We start from the raw sequence: 21,296 nt of genomic DNA, 5'->3' as shown, positions 1-21,296 counted from the left end.
GCAGCATCCACATAATTCGAAGCAAAACAAAAGCAGCAAACCCAACATAAAAGAAGTAGTAGCAAACGTCGACATAATTCGAAACCAAATAATCTCTGCCCTACCCATCTAAAAACAGCGCTCGATCGAGACCCAAAGTGCAAAAAATTTAGAGACAATACCTCGCGATGGCTCGTCACGGTTGTGCTGGGTCCTCGCGCTTGCGCCGGGCCCTCGTGCTAGGTCCTCGCACTAGGTCTTCACACTTACGCCTGGTCCTTGCACTTCGCAGCGTCCGCCGAAGGGTTCCTCGTTGTCCAAGAAAATATCGTGCTGAAGGTCACCAAATCCGAAGGTTGCCGACTCGTCAGAATCCATCGCCAATCAATCGATCGAGAGAGAGAGACAAAGAAGAGAAAACCCTAAATTTTTTGATCGAGAGAGAGAGAGAGAGACAGAGATAGAGAAGAGAAAACCTGCAAATGAAGACAACGCCATTTTGCTAATTTCTGCCGAAATTAGCCATGGATTCAAATCTGTGGCTAATATCATTGGAAATTAGCCATGAATTTTATTCCGTGGCTAATTTACGACTATATTAGCCTCGAATTTTATTCCGTGGCTAATTTGCGACGATATTAGCCATGAATTTTAAATTTGTCTCGGCAAATTAGAATCAATCTATAAAATTATCGCGGCAAACCCTAATTTTTTTTCCGTGGCAAATTAGCCACAGAAAACAAATCTCCCCGCACAATTTTTTTTCTGTGGCTAAATCCGTGGCTAATTTGCCACGGAAATGAAGTCTCCCCGCACACCCGACTAATTTTTTTCCGTGGCTAAATTTGTGGCAAATTAGCCACGGATTTAGCCGTGGAAAACAAATCTCCCCGCACAATTTTTTTTCCATGGCTAACTTGCCACGAATTTAGCCATGGAAATGAAGTCTCCCTGCACACCCGACTAATTTTTTTTCCGTGGCTAATTTGCCACGGATTTAGCCACGGAAATGAAGTCTCTCCGCGCACACGACTAATTTTTTTTCCGTGGCTAAATCCGTGGCTAATTAGCCATGGATTTAGCCATGGAAATAAAAGTCTCCCCGCACAACCGACTAATTTTTTTATCCATGGCTAATTTGCCATGGATTTAGCCACGAATTAAAAATTCATCGTGTAAGGTGCCGAAAGACTTAAATTTCGTGGCTAAATCCGTGGCTAATTTGCCACGGATTTAGCCGCGAAATAAAAATTAGTCGGGTGTGCGGGGAGACTTCATTTTCGTGGCAAATTAGCCACGAATTTAGCTACGGAAAAAAATTAGTCGAGTAAGGTGCTGGAAAGACTCAAATTCGTGGCTAAATCTGTGGCTAATTTGCCACGGATTTAGCCACGGGAAAAAAATTAGTCACGGATTTAGCCATGGAAATAAATGAAATTATTCGAGTGAGCGTGGAGAACTCATTTCCGTGGCTAAATCCGTCGCTAATTAGCCACGGAAATAAAAATAGTCGGGCAAGTGCCGCAAGACTTTATTTTCATGGCTAATTTCGTTGCAAATTAGCGACAAATTCAAATCCATCACTAATTTGTGACGGAATAGCGACGGCGATGATCTTTCATATATATTAACAATTCATCAAATAAAAAATTTTCCAACGAAATTGGCGACGGCCTTTTAACCATTCAACAAATAAAAATGTCGCAAATGTCATCGCTAATTTTGTCAATTAGCGACGATCCAAATCCAATGGAAAATAAAATATCACAAATGTCATCGCACGAATAGTATTTGACCTGTCGCCATTTAGCGACGAATTTCCCGACAATAACTTTTCATTAACAATAATAACAATAATAACAATAATAATAATCAACAACAACAATAATAATAACGATATTAATAATAACGATAATAATAACAACAACAACAACAACAACAACAATAATAATAATAATAATAACAACAACAACAATACTAATAATTACGACAACAATAATAATAATAAATATGATAACAACAATAAACTCATGTCGCAATAATAATAATAATGACATAATTGGTAAAAAGTCTAAAAAATCATAATCTTCATCTTCATCTTCGTCTGCGTCTTGATCTTGATCTTCTTCATGAGCATCATCATCATATTCATCCTCTGTCTCAAAATCAGATTATACATCACCTTTTAAATTTAATTCGGGAATTTTAGTTAGATCTACATCTATCATTGCTCCATATGGATCTCATAAAGTTGGAATGTTATATTCCTCAATTTTAACCGTGTTACAAACTTCCTCTTATTGATATGCTGTATCATTCCACTGTTTCTTGATATTTTTTCGTGCTTTGATTTTACATATAGCCCACCAATCAGTTTTGTCACGTTTAAAATCACGATATGATGCATAATATACTTGAATTGCTTGTTGTGCCAACACAAATTATTCATATTTCATATATCTTTTCTTGTGATTTATTTTAACCAAATTAAACTTCGTATGCACCTTCAAGCCTTTGACGGGGTCAAACCACATGCACTTAAATAACACAACCCGCATTAATGGTCCATGGTACGCTATCTCTATAATTTCATCCAACGAGCCATAAAAATCATCTTTTGAACTACTATCATTGGATGATCGAACACACAAACCACTATTCATTGTGGCTTTTACCATTCCATATTCTTGAATGTGAAAATTATACCCATTTATGAAATATGCTGGCCAAGTTCGAACTCTTGACTTTGGACCCCATGATAGATGATATAGCAATCCTTGCTCTTCAACTTTATCATGATTACTGTGAACCTAAGGTTACACATGCAAAGTCAATAATATATATTTTAATAAATAATGTATAAAATATTAATAACTTGGTTTTGGTCCATAGGCAACTTACATATGTTTTGAACCATGTTGCAAATTGTTCATCGCACAAACGGTCAAACGCATTTGGTAGTAGTCCATACATTGAAGTTTGAAAAATCCTATTAACAATTTTCATTTATATATTAGCAAATATTTGACACGCAATACATATATTTGCAAATGTACACTTACTCGAAGTATGGCTCCACTTCTGGATAGTTCAGTAAAATATATGTATAGGTTACCTGCCGTTCTTCACATGTTAGGCAACGAAACTTATATGCGCCGCTTGGTTGACCGAGATAATTGAAAATAGAGAATGATTTGCAATTGGGATCAATAGGACCCTTATCATTTCTTCTTGCTCTCCGCCTCTTGCATTGCACATATGGCTTAAAATAGTATGATGCAAATGTTGTCACTTCTTCCACAATATATGCATTACAAATTGAAGCTTCAACACATGCCTTATTCTTCACTTTTTTCTTCAAATGATATAAGAACCTAGTTACAATAGAAAGAAGTTTATCAGAACATAATATATAATAAAGTATTTTGAAATTTATTTTAAAAAATATGTTACCTCTCAAATGGATACATCCATCGAAATTGGACGGGACTTGCAACTTTGGCCTCATAAGGAAGTGAACCAAGAGATGCTCCATTGAATCAAAAAACGATGGAAGAAATATCCTTTCTAAGTTGCAAAGAATAATTGTAAAATGTCTCTCTCTAGTTTCTCCACGTGTGATGCATTTAACACTATTGAGCAAATATCATGAAGGAAATTACTTAACTCTGTAATGGCGCCACGTACAAAGTTTGGTAGAAGTTCCTTGAAAGCTATTAGAATTAGTTTTACCATAAATATGTAATAATCATGATTCTTTAAACCTGTCAACTTGCATTCGTTCAAATCAAAACATCTCCGACATTCGAAGCATATCCATCAGGAAACCGCATAGATTTCAACCATTGACAAACGACTCGTCTCTGCTTCTTATCCAATGTATAAACTACTTTTGGTTTTGGTCCCCTGCTGCTTGCATCCACATCTAGTGTTGGCCGATCACAAATATCTCTCATATCTTTTCTTATATTCAAGTTGTCCTTTATTTTTCCATGACATCCATGACAGTATTTATGACATTATCGAAAATATTCTTTTTAATGTGCATGACGTCAAGATTATGATGAATAAGATGGGCCTTTCAATATAGTAGGTCCCAAAATATACTACGTTTAGTCCACTTATGTGTACTTTCGTACGCAATAATTGTACCATGAGAGTTTTCAACAACAGTTAGAAAGTCTTGCACTTGCTCCTAAATTTGATCACCAATCAACCTCAATGGTGGATGTATTCTTTCAATCCTATTCTTGATGAACTCTTTTTTATTCATTCTAAATATATAATTTGTCGGCAAAAACTGTCTGTGACGGTCAAAATAACTGGGCTTCTTACCATGTTTTAATCTGAATGACTTTAATCTCTCCAAACATATTGGACATTCTAAGATCCTAGCTGTTCTCCATCCAGATAACATTCCATAAGCTGGAAAGTCATTTATCATCCAAAAAAGAGCAGCCTTCATTATAAATATTTGATCAGTAAAAACATCATACGTAACGACACCTTCATCCCATAACCATTGTAACTCTTCAATTAATGGTTGCATATAAACATCTATAAACTTTTTCGGATTTTGCAGGCTAGTCACAATTAATGTCAAAGACATATAAGGTGTCTTCATGCACGCACCGGATGGAAGATTGTACGGAGTTAATATAACTAACCAACATGAATAACTTTTTCTTGATTTCCTAAAAGGGGCAAATCCATCAACATAGAGATCTAACCTGATGTTTCGAGGCTCTATCGAAAACTCAGGGTATGTTTTATTAAAATGTTTCCATGCCTTTACATCTAAAGGATGACATATTAGAGCCTCTTCTGTTTCATGATTTGCATGTCAAGTCATGTGTTCAGCAGTGGCTTGAGATGCATAAAGCCTTTGCAATTTGGGGATTAAGGGTAGATAAAACATTTGCTTGCATGGTCTATGCTTCTGATTACAACCCTACCTCCTATTAATCTTGTACCTAGGTTGGCTACAGAATTTGCAAGATTGTGCATTTTCATGATCTCTCTAATATAACATATAACCCCTACTACATACATCAATTCTTTCAACTGGAAGACCTAAGTTTCCACTAACTTCTTCATATCGTAAAAATCACTTGGCATGATGTTATCACGAGGCATTGTTTCCCGCATCACTTCAACAAAAGAGTTGAAGCAATTCTCGGACACATTATGCTCTGCCTTGATATTTAACAGTCTTTCTGTCACTGATAATTGAGTGTGGATGTCACAACCTGCCCATAAAGGTTTATCTGCTGCTTTCAACACTTCTCAGAACTGATTAGATGGAAAAGTTCCATTACATATGTTCTCATTAAAACCTGTTACTCATATCTCTTCTAATTGCGATGCATCACTAGTGGGTACTTGTTCAAATGTAAGAGTAAAACTAGTACTTGCATTGTTCGATTCTGAAACAAAATTCTGACTAGCTGCATCAATCACCATTCTCTAGTATGGGTTCAATTGGTCATAATAGCTAAATTCTTCCCTAACTGAAAATTGGTCACTTCTTCGATATCCTTAATCAGATATAAATGGTTCATCATGGCAAGTCCAATTATAGTAGTTCGGAGTAAACCCAAATCTATAAAGATGTTCTGTAACTTTATCACACACATGAAATTTATCATTATTGCACTTGTTATACGGACACCTTAACTTATTTCCATCCATTAACTCATATTTACTACTAGCAAAGTCCAAAAATAGTTTCAACCCAGTACAAAACTCATTGGTCAATCTTCGATGTCTAAGTAAGTTCTTATTATATATCCAAGCCCTGTCTCTTTGCATTGTGTCTATATAAAAATAAAAAAATCTCGGTAAAATATTAAAAATATCATATCTACTGTTTAACATTCTTAATTAAAACCATAAAATTCTAAAAATTAAAATTTTGTCTATGATGAAATAATTACTTTGAAATTAAAAAAAATGAAAAAATTACCATGCCAAAAAGACTTACCCGAGTATTAGACTGAAATCTTTGTAGTAGAAAGTGCTCAATTTGATGAGAATTGTAACGGGGTGTTCATCTGTGAGACTTTCAAATGGACACGTACCTAAAAAAAATTACTTAAGATTTTTTTTCATTGTTGAACTTCTTTTTTCATTATATCCTTCGCCGGTCGTCGGTCTGGCGACCGGCTATCAGTTGAGGCCGATGAGTTCGACCTCACCGGCCATGGGCGAGGTCACCTTGCCGCCCATGGGCGAGGTTGCTGGACCTCGCCCAAATCTGGGCGAGGCTACTCGGCCTCGCCATGGCCGCCGCTGGACCTCGCCGTCACGGCGAGGTGACCGGTGAGGTCTCTCTGGTCGCCGATCGCCGGACCGACGATTGGGGATGAACTTAGAAGTTAGGAAAAAAAAGAGAAAAAAGTCAATAAAATAAAAAAAATTCCAATCCGGCAATGAATAGTTTTACGACGAACTGTCTTTGTCGCCAATTAGCCACGATACTTACCGGCAGAAAAGCTTTATCGAGACTGATTTGAATGCGCAGAGAGGTTTATCGAGAGAAATGAAAGAGGGAGAGGGAGGGAGAACAACGAAGAGGGATATGAGGAATTAGCAGGGAGAGAGAGAAATTGGGGGTGGGAGTATATCACAAATAGCGAGGGGGACAATTAGCGACGAATTTATTTTCCGTCGCAAATTAGCGACGAATTTATTTTTCGTCATAAATTCCGTCGCAAAATTAGCTACAAAAAAAATTTGTCGCTAACTCCGTCTCAAATTAGCAATGAATAATTTTTTGTCGCAAATTCCATTGCAAATTAGTGACGGATTTTTTTTCATCGCAAATTAGCGACGGATTTTTTTTTCATCGCAAATTCCGTCGCAAATTAGCGACGACATTTTTTTCTATCGCAAATTAGCGATGGGAAAAAAATTCATCACTAATTCCGTTGCAAATTAGCAATGAATAATTTTTCGTGGCAAATTCCGTCGCAAATTAGCAATGGATTTTTTTCCGTCGCAAATTAGCGACGAATTTTTTTTTCGTCGGTAAATTGCGACGAATTTAGTTTTCGTCGTAAATTCCATCGCAAATTAGCGATGAATAACTTTTCGTCGATAACTTTCTGTGGCTAAATCCTTGTTTTTTTTAGTGAAGCACTGATATAAGACTACACAATCGAGAAGCATTAATTCGAAACATAGAGAAACAAGTGGGGCAACTAGCTCAAAGAATTAATGAGAGACAAAATGGTGCATTGCCAAGCAATACCGAGAGGAACCCCATGGAGAATGCAAAGGTAATTACATTGAGGAGTGGAAAAAAAGTTGGAAAGCAAAACCAAGATGAGGATGTAGTAGAAGAGAAAAGGGCCGAACCTAAGCAAGGAGTAAAAACCAAGACCGAATACAAGGATGAGTCGCTAAAGAGCAAGCCATCTCGAACGCCATATGTTCCACCTATTCCTTTTTCCGGAGAGACTAGCTAAACACAAGCAAGATAAGCAATTTTCAAAACTTTAAGATTATCATAAACAATTGCACATTAACATTCCTTATGTAGATGCTCTAACTCAAATGCCAAGTTATGCCAAGTTCTTGAAGGAGATCTAGCTAACAAGAGGAAGTTAGAGTAGTATGAGACTCTGAAGTTGAATGAGAAATGTTCGGCCATCCTTCAAAACAAGCTACCACCAAAATTAAAAGAGCCAGAGAGTTTTACTATTCCATACAATATTGGTGATGCTTACTTTAATATAGCCTTATGTGATCTTGGTGCTAGCATAAACCTAATGCCTTATTCGGTGTTTGTGAAATTAGGTATGGGGGAAGTAAAGACAACCATCGTGTCTCTACAATTGGTGGATAGATCTATCAAATATCCAAGAGGCGTGGTAGAGAATGTTTTAGTGAAGGTGGATAAATTTATCTTCCCTACGGATTTCGTTGTGTTAGAGATGGAGGAGGATTATGAAGTTCCTATCATTTTGGGCCGACCATTCCTAGCCACGGGAAGAGCGCTCATTGATGTACAACAAGCAAATTGATCCTTAGAGTGGGAGAAGATCGAGTCACCTTCAATGTCCTCAAGGCCATGAAAAACCTCGAGGGACCAAGTGATTGCTTGAGGATGGCACCATAAAAAGGGAAGTGGAGACCCTGTTTAAATTAACCGCAATTCAAGATCCTATATAGGCATGTTTGGTTTGGCCAAAGGAGAAGGCCGAAAATGAAGAAATTAAGGAGGTCATGGAGTTTTTAGAAGCAAGTCCACTATACCCGAGATGGAAAGCACCAAAGTTTGAAGAGTTGAAGTCAAGTGGAAAGAAGCCGAAACCCTCCATTGAAGAACCACCAACTCTTGAGCTTAAACCCTTGCATTCTCATTTAAAATATGCTTTCCTTGATGGTGTTTTTTACCCAGTGATTATTTCTTCTTCTTTGATAGGAGTGATGGAGGAGAAGTTACTTAGAGTGCTTAGAGAGTGCAAGAGTACGATTGGGTGGACCATTACGGATATAAAGGGAATAAGCCCCTCTATTTGCATGGACAAAATTTTGATGAGGAGCAATACAAACCGGTTATCTAGCCACAAAGGAGGCTCAATCTAAAAATGCAAGAAGTTGTGAAAGCCAAAGTGATTAAGCTACTCGATGCAGGTATTGTCTATCCAATTTCTAATAGTGATTGGGTGAGTTCTGTGCAAGTAGTGCCAAAAAAGGGAGGTATGATTGTTCTAATCAATGAATATAATAAATTAATATCAACTAGAACGGTTATAGGTTGGCGAGTTTACATTGATTATAGATAATTGAATGATGCCACTCATAAGGATCACTTTCCTTTATCTTTCATTGATCAAATGTTAGAAAAACTTGCTGGGCATGAGTATTATTGTTTTTTGGATGGATATTCAAGGTATAACCAAATCCCTATTGCACCTAATGATCAAGAAAAGACTACATTCACTTGCCTCTATGGTACATTTGCATATAGAAGGATGCCTTTTGATGTTTGTAATGCACCTGCTACTTTTCAAAGATGCATGATGGCTATTTTTGCTAACATGATAGAGAAATGCATTGAGATTTTCATGGATGATTTCTTTATTTTTGGCACATCTTTTGATTCATGCTTGCATAATTTAGCTTTAGTGTTACAAAGATACGAAGAGACTAACCTTGTGCTAAATTAGGAGAAGTGTCATTTTATGGTGCAGAAAGGGATAGTGTTAGACCATAAAATCTCTGCTAGGGGTATGGAGGTGGACCAAGCCAAAATTGAAGTTATCTCCAAATTACCCACCCCTACTTCTATGAAATTACTTCGAGGATTTTTAGGACATACAGGGTTTTATAGACAATTCATAACGGACCTCTCCAAGATTGCAAGACCACTCACAAAATTGCTTGAAAAAGATGTTGCGTTTGATTTTAACTCTAAGTGTTTGAAGCAATTTGAGACTTTGAAGGAGAAGTTGATTTCGGCTCCTATAATGACGCCACCGGATTAGAGTTTGCCTTTCGAGTTGATGTGCGATGCTAGTGATTATGCCATTGGAGCCGTACTTGGTCAGAAGAAGGATGGGATTTTTTGAGTCATACATTATGCTAGCCAAATCCTTAATGGAGCTCAATTGAATTATGCCACCATTGAAAAAGAGCTTTTAGTAATTGTTTTTGCTTTTGATAAATTTCGTTCTTATTTGATCCGCTCTAAAGTGATTGTCTATACTGATCATGCAGCTTTAAAGTACTTGTTGGCAAAGAAAGATGTGAAACCAAGGCTGATTCGTTAGATCTTTTTGCTTCAAGAGTTTGATTTAGAAATCAAGGACAAGAAAGGGACTGAGAACCTTGTGGCCGATCACCTATCTAGGTTGCCAAATGCCCCTAGAGATGAGGTACCGATCTTGGATGATTTTCCCGATGAAGCACTCTTTTCCTTGAAAATCAAAACTCCATGGTATGCAGATATTGTGAACTATTTGGTAAGTGACATCCTCCCTTCTGACTTGAATTATCAACAAAGGAAGAAGTTTCTCTCCGATGTTAAACACTACTTTTGGGAGGATCCTTATTTGGTTAAGGTATGTGCTGATTGAGTTATTAGACTTTGTGTTGCTAATGAAGAAATCCCTAACATTCTTTTTCATTATTATGATAGAGAGGCGAGTCGTCACTATGGTGCCACCAAGACTGTTGCTAAGGTTTTACAATGTGGATTTTATTGGCCTACTCTTTTTAAAGATGCATATGCTTATGTTTCTCATTGTGATAGGTGTCAAAGGACCGGGAACATATCTAGAAGGCATGAGATGCCCTTAAACAATATTATGGTGTATGAATTATTTGATGTTTGGGGCATTGATTTCATGGGTCCGTTTCCACCTTCTTTTGGTAACACTTACATATTGGTTGCTTGTGAGTATGTGTCTAAATGGGTAGAGGTCGTGGCTTTGCATTCTAATGATACTAAGGTTGTTTGTAATTTTGTGAAGAAGAACATCTTTACTCGGTTTGGTACAGCTAAGGCTATTATAAGTGACCAAGGCATACACTTCATGAATAAATAATTTGAGTCACTTTTGCATAAATATGGAGTCACTCATAACGTAGCTACTACTTATCATCCCCGAACTAGTAGTCAAACTAAGATATCTAATAGGGAGATAAAGAGAATCTCGGAAAAGACTGTGAATGTCATGCCCCGGACCCTACCGAGCCCGCGACATCCCGTCCATGGTCGAATTGAACGCGACGTCCTAGGCACTTCGCCGACCCAACCCAAACATCAGAGATTAGGCACGCATGGAAACAAATAGAAACAACCCAGACAATTAATAATGACAAGGAGTAGCAATAGCACGAAACAATAACTGTAATTCCTACACTTGGCAGATACATACGATGTCCACAAAAAGACAATCCCCAAGCTAAGCCACAATAACAGAACCACATTCCTCAAAAGGGACAATGGTTCGCAAACTTAACTCATCTACAAAAGGGGAACTCAAAATACCGGGTACTTGACCCCTCCTCAATCTCTAAGATACCCTTGCAGCGTTTCCAGTCACTCATGGTCGCGGATCTGAAATGGTTATGTAATAACTGTGAGAACGAGTCTCAATAAGCAACCACCTATACCCCCACGTAGGCCAATGCGTACCCAGACAAGTCGTACACGCAATCTACCCCATAACATATAAAATTCGCATCGTTGTACTTACCTCGTCATCAAGCCCATGCCAACTCTACACATTAGTCACAACGTGATAATGCAATAATAGTAATTCAATAACACATCACAATTGCTCAAACACCAACCACACTTGCACTCAATCATTCCAATTAACTCAACCACACATCTAACCAGCCAATTCAATCACACACTTAACCAGTCAATTCAATCACACTCAAATCGCATGCATGGCCGTAACATCTTTCTCCCGACCCGCGCCACTGCACTTCAGGTCCATTCTCATTGCCCGCGCTACTGCGCCTCAGGCTCATTTGGCACATCGGCCACTCATGCTTTCACACGGACCGTCGTCAATATGTCCCAAGTCCGTAGCCCTCCGATCAATCCGGGTTCAATTTCCAATGACCGACGTAAACACGTCCCGGTCCAACACACCTTTAATGGGCCACCGTCAACACGTCTCAAGCCTGCATCCATTTGGCACACCGGCCATTCATGCCTTCACACGGACCGCCGTCAACACGTCCCAAGTCCGTAGCCCTCCGATCAATCCGGGCTCAATTTCCAATGACCGACGTAAACACGTCCCGGTCCAACACACCTTTAACAGGCCACCGTCAACACATCTCAAGCCCGCATCCATTTGGCACACCGGCCATTCATGCCTCCACACGGACTGCTGTCAACACGTCCCAAGTCCGTAGCCGTCCGATCAATCCGGGCTTATAATCGACGGGCATACACACGTCATTCAATTCAATCAATTTCATGCCAATTGCACCAAGCTATCCACATTCACAACTCAATTCAATTCATGACACACTACACCAACCCACCAACTCGACATTCAATCGGCCACATATGAACATCCAAATCATGCATATAATCTCATCAAATCCAACTAACACAATTATATAATAATATGATTAACTTAAACCGCGCCCTAACTGTTCTAAACCCGAGACAAGTCTATAAAATACCCAAAGTACTAAGTAGGGTTTAGGAAGTCACTTACTAGGTTTTGGCCCGAGAAAATTTGGCTCGGGCCTAAAATGGCTCGGGTGAACAGTGCTGGTCCGGCACGGGCGAGGGCGCGATAGACGCGGGGCTCGGCCACAACTTGGCGCACGGCCCGGTGACTCGACGTGGCGCTCGGCCACAGTCTAGGGCACTCGGCCACGGCAAGGGCAGCGGCTGGGCACGGGCTAGGCGATGGGCATGGCCTGGGCTGAGCAGGCAACGGCTCGGCCACAGCCCGGGCAACTTGGCCACGGCCTGGGGCACGCTCGGCTGGCTGGCTGGCGAGCTGGCTGGCTGGCCGACGAGCTGGCCGACTGACTGGTTGGTGGCACGGCGATAGTGATGGCGACGGCGGCTGGACGACAGAGGCTCGGCCACGGCCGGGATAGTCCGGCCAAGGCTAAGTTGGGGTGGCTCAGGCTGTCCAGGTGAGCACGGCGGCTACTGGCGGCTGGCAAGGGTCCCTGCGGGCCGGGTGGTGGCGGACGGAGCAGCGGTGGCGACCGGAATGGCAGCGCGCGGCGGCAGGACGAGGCGGTGCCGGGGAGATTTCAAAACAAGAGAGGTGTCGGAGAGGAAGAAAAACAGAGGAAGGGAGGTGGTGCCGGCCAAGGGGGGCAACAAGGCGGCGGAGGTGGTTGAGGGGAGAGACTGGGTGGCAGAGGTGGAGCGGCAACGGTCGGAACGGCGGCACGCAGCGGCGGCGAAGCCAAGGGGTCGAAACAGGGGAAGGCATCGGGGAAAAGAGAAACAAGGGAAGGGGGATGGAGGCGCGGCGGCCGGATGCGGCACGACGGCATCGCGAGCGATGAAGGATGGGCCGACGAGTGGTTAGGCAGCGCCGAATCGCGTCGGACGCGACGGCAACCTGCCTCTGTGCGCGACGCAAAGGAGAAGAGCAGCCGAGTCGGGGGAAGGGTAAGGTGGTCGGATGGATGGCGCGGCGGCTAGGCAAGTGGCGGCGTAAGGCGGACGGTGGACGGTGGTTGGGCTAGTCCTAGTGAGAAGCAAGCAGGAGGCCAGAGCAGTCGCGGCCGGAAGAGAAGACCAGCGAAGATGAAGAAGAAGAGAGGAAGAAAAGAAAAGAAAAAGAAAAATAAAGAAAGAAAAGGAAGAGAGAGAGAGAAGTGGATGGGTCTGACAAGGGAGGAGGGGACACGCGCAGCAGAGGGTGGCGTGCGGCAGAGGAGAGAGAGAGAGAGAAAGTCAACGTGCACTCGAGCGCGATCCAACGGTCCGATTTCAAATCTGAAAACGATCCTACGGTCCAAATTAATTCTAGAATATAATAAGGGACAAATGCCAAATTAATCAAATCAAACTACCCCGAGGGAGGTTTACTAGTCCAAATCCACACCTGGTCAAAAATCCACTTTTCACATATTTCTGGCAATATCGAGGCTAGCCACAATAATATCAACACCGTCCAATTAAATTCGTCCCGGAACTTCGAGAAATTCGACACCAAAATTTGGGCTCTAAATAACGGCTAAATTCGATCGAGTGCGATTCTAGCAAAATCTCAATTTTAAAAACAATAACCGGGAGTGATCAGTTCCCGGGCGAGATTTTACTATAAACACACTGACAAATTACACTTTTTATAAATTCCAAAAATGGGCCGAAATTCGGAATGTCACAACTCTTCCCCCCTACAAAAATTTCGTCCTCGAAATTTACAATCCAACCCAACTATTCAAACAAATGGGGGTAGTGGTGTTACATCAACTCTTCGCTTTCCCATGTCGCACCTTCAGTTCCATGGTGTTTCCAAATCACCTTGACCATCGGAATTATCTTGTTCTGCAACACTCGCTCTATTTTTGTCCTCGATTCTTACTGGCTTTTCCATATACGACACTCTGTCGTCCACGATTATTTCCTTGTAATTTAGCACGTGGGTTGGGTCCAGTTCATATTTCTTTAGCATAGACCCGTGGAACACATTGTGCACTTGGGATAAATTTGGCGGTAGCACGAGACGATAAGCCAAGGTGCCAATTCTCTCTAAGACCTCAAATAGACCAACGTACCTCGAGCTCAACTTTTCTTTCTTGCCAAACCATGACAATCCTCTCATCGGTGATACTTTGAGGAAAACGTGATCCCATACTTGAAATTTCAAAGGCCTACGTCGCCGGTCTACATAATTCTTTTGGCGGCTCTAAGCGGTTTTAAGCCTATTCCAAATCACCTTAACTGTTTCGATTGACTGCTGAACCAACTCAGGATCCGTAATGCTCCTCTCACCCACTTCATCCCAACAAACCGGTGTTGTGCAAACTCTGCCATATAATGCCTCAAACGGTGCCATTCTAATACTCTGCTAGCTATTGTTATAGGCAAACTCAACTAAGGGCAATTGTTCTTCCCAACTTCCCCTACAATCCAATACACATGCTCGCAGCATATCTTCCAAAATATGAATTGTCCTCTCAGACTGGCCATCCGTCTGCGAATTATAGGCCATGCTAAACTGTAATCTCGTCCCTAATGCCGTATGAAGACTTTTCCAAAAAGCGGCAGTAAACTTAGAATTACGGTCCGAGGTGATCGTCACTGGTACTCCATGGAGACGGACTATGTATCGTACATACAAATCGGCATACCTTTCCAAGGCAAAATCCTTTCGCACTGGTCGAAAATGTGCTGACTTTATCAACCGATCCACTATCACCCAAATCGAATCATGGCCCCTCTTGCTCCTCGGTAATCCAATGACGAAGTCCATCGTGATGTGTTCCCATTTCCACTTGGGGATTTCCAATGGCTGCAACATTCCACCCGGCTTGCAATGTTGCGCTTTCACTTGTTGGCATGTTAAACACTTAGCCACATGCTTGGCCACATCTATTTTCATGCCGTTCCACCAGTAATGCTGCTGTAGGTTCTGATACATCTTCGTACTACTCGGGTGAATACTGTAATTACTATGGTGGGCTTATGATAAAGTCTCCTCCTTAAGCTTTGCATCATCAGGCACATATAACCTTACACGGAACTTCAGAATCCCATTCTCGGATACTTGAAAGTCCGGTTTCTTCTTTTTCTTTTTCTTTTTTATTTGTGATGTCCAATTCCAAAATCTTCTGGATCTTTGGGTCCGTCGACTGTAAAGCCTTAGTCTTAGTTTAGATCTCTGGTTCAATCCTCAATGCGGCAAGTAGACTTGAAACATGGCTCACTTCAAACTTAAACTCTAAATCCCGAGCTCCCTCCAACAGGGTCCATTCTTTGACCATCATATGCGTGATGCTCGATTTCCAACTCAGTGCATCCGCTACCTTATTAGCCTTTCCGGGGTGATAAAAAATATCGCAGCCGTAGTCCTTAAGGAGTTCCATCCAATGACGCTGTCTCATGTTAAGTTCTTTTTGGGAAAATAGATACCTTAAACTTTGGTGGTCCGTATAAATCTAAAACTTCTCCCCCTACAAGTAATACCTCCAAATCTTAAGGGCGAAAATGATTGCGGCCAATTCTAAATCATGCGTCGAGTAATTCATCTCATGCGATCTCAACTGTCACGATGCATATGCTACCGCCCTTCCATGTTGCATTAGCATGCATCGTAGTCCCTTTAGCGACGTGTCACAATAGATTTCATATCCTCCTAGGCTTGATAGGACCGTCAACACTGGCGTGGTCGCCAAACTCTACTTTAATTCCTGAAAACTCCTTTTGCACTCATCCGTTTATTCAAATTCCATTTCCTTCTTTTAGCAAACGCGTCTACGGTGTCGCTAACGTTAAAAACCTTTCCACGAAACGTCTATAATAACCTACCAAACCCAAGAAACTCCGAACCTCGATTACCATTATCGGTCTTGGCCAATTTGTGATGGCCTCAATCTTTGTCAGGTCCACTGCAATTCCTTCTTCAGATATTACATGTCCTAAGAATGCCACTCAATGAAGCCAAAACTCACACTTACTGAACTTAGCGTAGAGTGCATATTCCCTTAAAGTCCGTAGAACCTTTTCCAAATGCAACTCATGTTCGACAAGACTCTTTGAGTATTCCAAGATGTCGTCTACGAAGACTATGACGAACTGATCCAAAAATTCCTTAAATACCCGATTCCTTAGATCCATAAAGGCAATAAGGGCGTTAGTTAATGCAAACGGCATTACCGTAAACTCGTAGTGCTCATATCTCGTCCTAAATGCCGTCTTCGGCACATCTTCCTTCTGAATCCTCAATTAGTGATAACTAGTCCTCAAGTTGATCTTACAAAATATTGATGCCCCCTGTAACTGATCAAATAGGTCATCTATCCTTGACAACAAGTACTTATTCTTAATAGTCACCTGATTCAACTCTTTGTAGTCAATGCATAACCTTAACGATCCGTCTTTCTTCCTCACGAATAAAACTGGCGCTCCCCATGGAGACGCACTCGGGCGGATAAAGCCTTTATCTAGCAACTCCTGCATTTGGACTTTCAATTCCTTCAATTCAGACAGTGACATCCTACATAGCGCTTTCGAGATCGGTTCCGTCCTTAAGACTGACTCAATCACAAACTCCACTTCCCTCTCAAGTGGCAATCCCGGCAATTTCTGAGGAAAAATAGCGAGAAGGTTATACAGCTCAGCTATGTCCTTTAGCCTTAGTTCCTCAATCAACTAGTCAACCACAAAATAATTATCTTTCTATACCTCAAAAACAAAACTCAATCTATCCAATTTCAATCCACAGTCTCCCAAAACAAATTACCCCAGTTCTTTACAGAATTTGAAATTCCCAAGCAACACGCATCCATCTCAATCCGTCCAAAAATGTCATCGGTAATTCAGAAATCCTCAAATTGATTGCGCCTATTCACCATAAGTGATTATAAGTCTTACATGACCATTCAAGTTCTAATTTCAAAATCCTCTCTTATTGCACCCACTATCATCACATAACACATCTAGACTTTCAAGGCAAATCCTCTGATTCCTTCCCAATCACCACATACCTCTTTCCTTGTGCCTGCGATTAATCTGGTTATTCCGCAAGGCAGCTCTCGCTTAATGTCCTACTTACGGTTATTGTTGCCGTATTAACGGTCTAGCTTATTGGTTCGGGCGGTTTCTCACTTGGTGACCATGTTGGCCACATCCAAAATATGCTCCAAGTCCACATGGGCAGGGGTCATTCCCGTGCCTCTTTCTACAAGACTGACATGCGGTATTGAAGTAGTAATTCGGCTTTCCAAAGCTCTTTCTTACTAGAGGGACAAATCTCCGATTCTCTGTTATAGGCTTCTTTCCAAAGTTCCTATTGTCCATAGTCGGCGCGTACCGCTATTCAAAAGCAGCAGCCCCTTTTACTCATATCCATGTTAATCATCGAGCTCTCTCATACAACTCATTGTAATCCCTTAAGATTCAAAAGTACTAACTGATTGCGGAATTCTGGTTCCAATCCATCTGAAAACCTTCTTGTCCTATCCACATGGTCCTTGACCATCCTTGGTGCGTACTTAAGCAATCTTACAAACTCGACCTCACACTAATCAACTGACATCCGATTTTAGCGAAGCCGAAGAAATTGTCATTTTCTGTCCTTGTGCACTCTCCAAATGTACTTCACATTGAAGGTCTCGATAACGACACCCTAGCTTAGGATTATGCCCTTCAAAATATCCTACTTTGGGGGTCATCTTACCAATCACTTGCATTTCCTTGGAATTGATATACAGCCAGGGTCACTTTCTCCTCATCAGTGCACCCGAATACCTCAAAAAGCTTTTTTCTGAGTCCTCTATTCAGAGTAATATAGCCTCAGGGTCACTTCTTCCCATCGAACCTTGCAGGTTTAAATTTCAAAAATTTTCCAACCAACTAACGCATCCGTCTGACTGCATTAATTTGCCCTTGACCTTGATTGCCAACATTTCCATTATACCCATGATTCTCGTTGTTTCTATTGGCAGCAGCAATAACGGCCTCAGCATCAATAGTAACGGTAGCATTTCGCTCCTTAGTCTGCCTTTCCATTAAAATTCCAACTTCCTCGAGTGCCCTCAAAATCTCATCCCATCTGGGATCCCTCACAACTCCAACTTGCGGACCGACACGACCTCGACCTCGACCTCTTCTTCGGCTACTCATACTCACAAGACTCACACCACCCACTTACCTGCTATAATTCCACTGAGGAATTAGAGACCTAGGCTAACTATACAAGTCTAAAGCCCTAGGCAGTGAATTATAACAATAATTCACTAAGCAGATAGCCAATCATCCACGACACCAAATCACAACCACAATTCACACAACGGGCAGCAAATCACCAACATCACTTAATCACAACCAACAAGTTTCGTGCACTTATCTCAAGTCCAGACACATTTGCACTTCACACATTATTACATAAAAATCACTCAGCAATCACAACCAAGCAGTCTGGGTAACGCATGACCAACAAGTCTCCCTAACTAGCTACCCCAAAGTCATCGCTCCTTGTCACTCCAAGCTTCAACCATTTCAATTCAAGCTAACCTTGCTCTGATACCAAATCAATCAGGGATGTCACGCACCAGACCCCACCGAACCCGCGACATCCCGTCCATGGTCGAATTGAACGTGACATCCCAGGCACGTCGCCGACCCAACCCAAACATCAGAGATTAGGCACGCTCAGAAACAAATAGAAACAACCCAGACAATTAATAATGACAAGGAGTAGCAATAGCATGAAATAATAACTGTAATTCCTACACTTGGCAGATACATACGATGTCCACAAAAAGACAATCCCTAAGCTAAGCCACAATAACAGAACCACATTCCTCGAAAGGAACAATGGTTCGCAAACTTAACTTCTCTACAAAAGAGGAACTCAAAATATCGGGTACTTGACCCCTCCTCGATCTCCGAGATACCCTTGCAGCGTCTCCAGTCACTCATGGTCGCGGATCTGAAATGGTTATATAATAACTGTGAGAACGAGTCTCAATAAGCAACCCCTATACACCTACGTAGGGCAATGCGTACCCAGACAAGTCGTACACGCAATCTACCCCATAACATATAAAATTCGCATCGTTGTACTTACCTCATCATCAAGCCCATGCCAACGCTGCACGTTAGTCACAACGTGATAATGATATAATAGTAATTCAATAGCACATCACAATCGCTCAAACACCAACCACACTTGCACTCAATCAATCCAATTAACTCAACTGCACATCCAACCAGCCAATTCAATCACATTCTCAACCAGCGAATTCAATCACACTTAAATCGCATGCATGCTCGTAACATCTTTCTCACGACCTGCGCCACTGCGCCTCAGGTCCATTCTCACTGCCCACGCTACTGCGCCTCAGGCCCATTTAGCACACCGGCCACTCATGCTTTCACATGGACCGCCGTCAACACGTCCCAAGTCCGTAGCCCTCCGATCAATCCGGGCTCAATTTTCAATGACCAACGTAAACACATCCCGGTCCAAAACACCTTTAACGGGCCACTGTCAACACGTCTCAAGCCTGCATCGATTTGGCACACCGGCCATTCATACCTTCACACGGACCGCCGTCAACACGTCCTAAGTCCGTAGCCCTCTGATCAATCCGGGCTCAATTTCCAATGACCGACGTAAACACGTCCCGGTCCAACACACCTTTAACGGGCCACCATCAACACGTCTCAAGCCCGCATCCATTTGGCACACCGGCCATTCATGCCTCCACACGGACCGCCGTCAACACGTCTCAAGTCTATAGCCCTCCGATCAATCCGGCCTTATAATCGACAGGCATACACACGCCATTCAATTCAATCAATTTCAAGCCAATTGCACCAAGCGATCCACATTCACAACTCAATTCAATTCACGACACACCACACAACCCACCAACTCGACATTCAATCGGCTACATACGAACATCCAAATCATGCATATAATCTCATCAAATCCAACGAACACAATTATATAATAATATGATTAACTTAAACCGCGCCCTAACTGTTCTAAACCCGAGACAAGTCTATAAAATACCCAAAGTACTAAGTAGGGTTTAGAAAGTCACTTACTTGGTTTTGGCCCGGTAAAAGTCGGCTCGAGCCTAAAATGGCCCTGGTGAACAGTGCTAGTCCGGCACGAGCGAGGGCGTAACATCCAATAGCACATCACAATCGCTCAAACACCAACCACACTTGCACTCAATCAATCCAATTAACTCAACTGCACATCCAACCAGCCAATTCAATCACACTTAAATGACATGCATGCTCGTAACATCTTTCTCACGACCTGCGCCACTGCGCCTCAGGTCCATTCTCACTGTCCACGCTACTGCACCTCAGGCCCATTTAGCACACCGGCCATTCATGCTTTCACATGGACCGCCGTCAACACGTCCCAAGTCCGTAGCCCTCCGATCAATCCGGGCTCAATTTTCAATGACCGACGTAAACACATCCCGGTCCAACACACCTTTAACGGGCCACCGTCAACACGTCTCAAGCCTGCATCGATTTGGCACACCGGCCATTCATACCTTCACACGGACCGCCGTCAACACGTCCTAAGTCCATAGCCCTCTGATCAATCCGGGCTCAATTTCCAATGACCGACGTAAACACGTCCCGGTCCAACACACCTTTAATGGGCCACCATCAACACGTCTCAAGCCCGCATCCATTTGGCACACCGGACATTCATGCCTCCACACGGACCGCCGTCAACACGTCTCAAGTCTGTAGCCCTCCGATCAATCCGGCCTTATAATCGACAGGCATACACACGCCATTCAATTCAATCAATTTCAAGCCAATTGCACCAAGCGATCCACATTCACAACTCAATTCAATTCACGACACACCACACCAACCCACCAACTCGACATTCAATCGGCTACATACGAACATCCAAATCATGCATATAATCTCATCAAATCCAACGAACACAATTATATAATAATATGATTAACTTAAACCGCGCCCTAACTGTTCTAAACCCGAGACAAGTCTATAAAATACCCAAAGTACTAAGTAGGGTTTAGAAAGTCACTTACTTGGTTTTGGCCCGGTAAAAGTCGGCTCGAGCCTAAAATGGCCCTGGTGAACAGTGCTAGTCCGGCACGAGCGAGGGCGTAACATCCAATAGCACATC

This window comes from Syzygium oleosum, unplaced genomic scaffold (assembly GCF_021117445.2).
Source record: "Syzygium oleosum isolate NSW1041296 unplaced genomic scaffold, Sole_v2.1 Sole_v2.01, whole genome shotgun sequence".
In the NCBI taxonomy this organism is placed as follows: Eukaryota; Viridiplantae; Streptophyta; class Magnoliopsida; order Myrtales; family Myrtaceae; genus Syzygium; species Syzygium oleosum.
Note: the sequence above shows the minus strand (reverse complement) of the source record.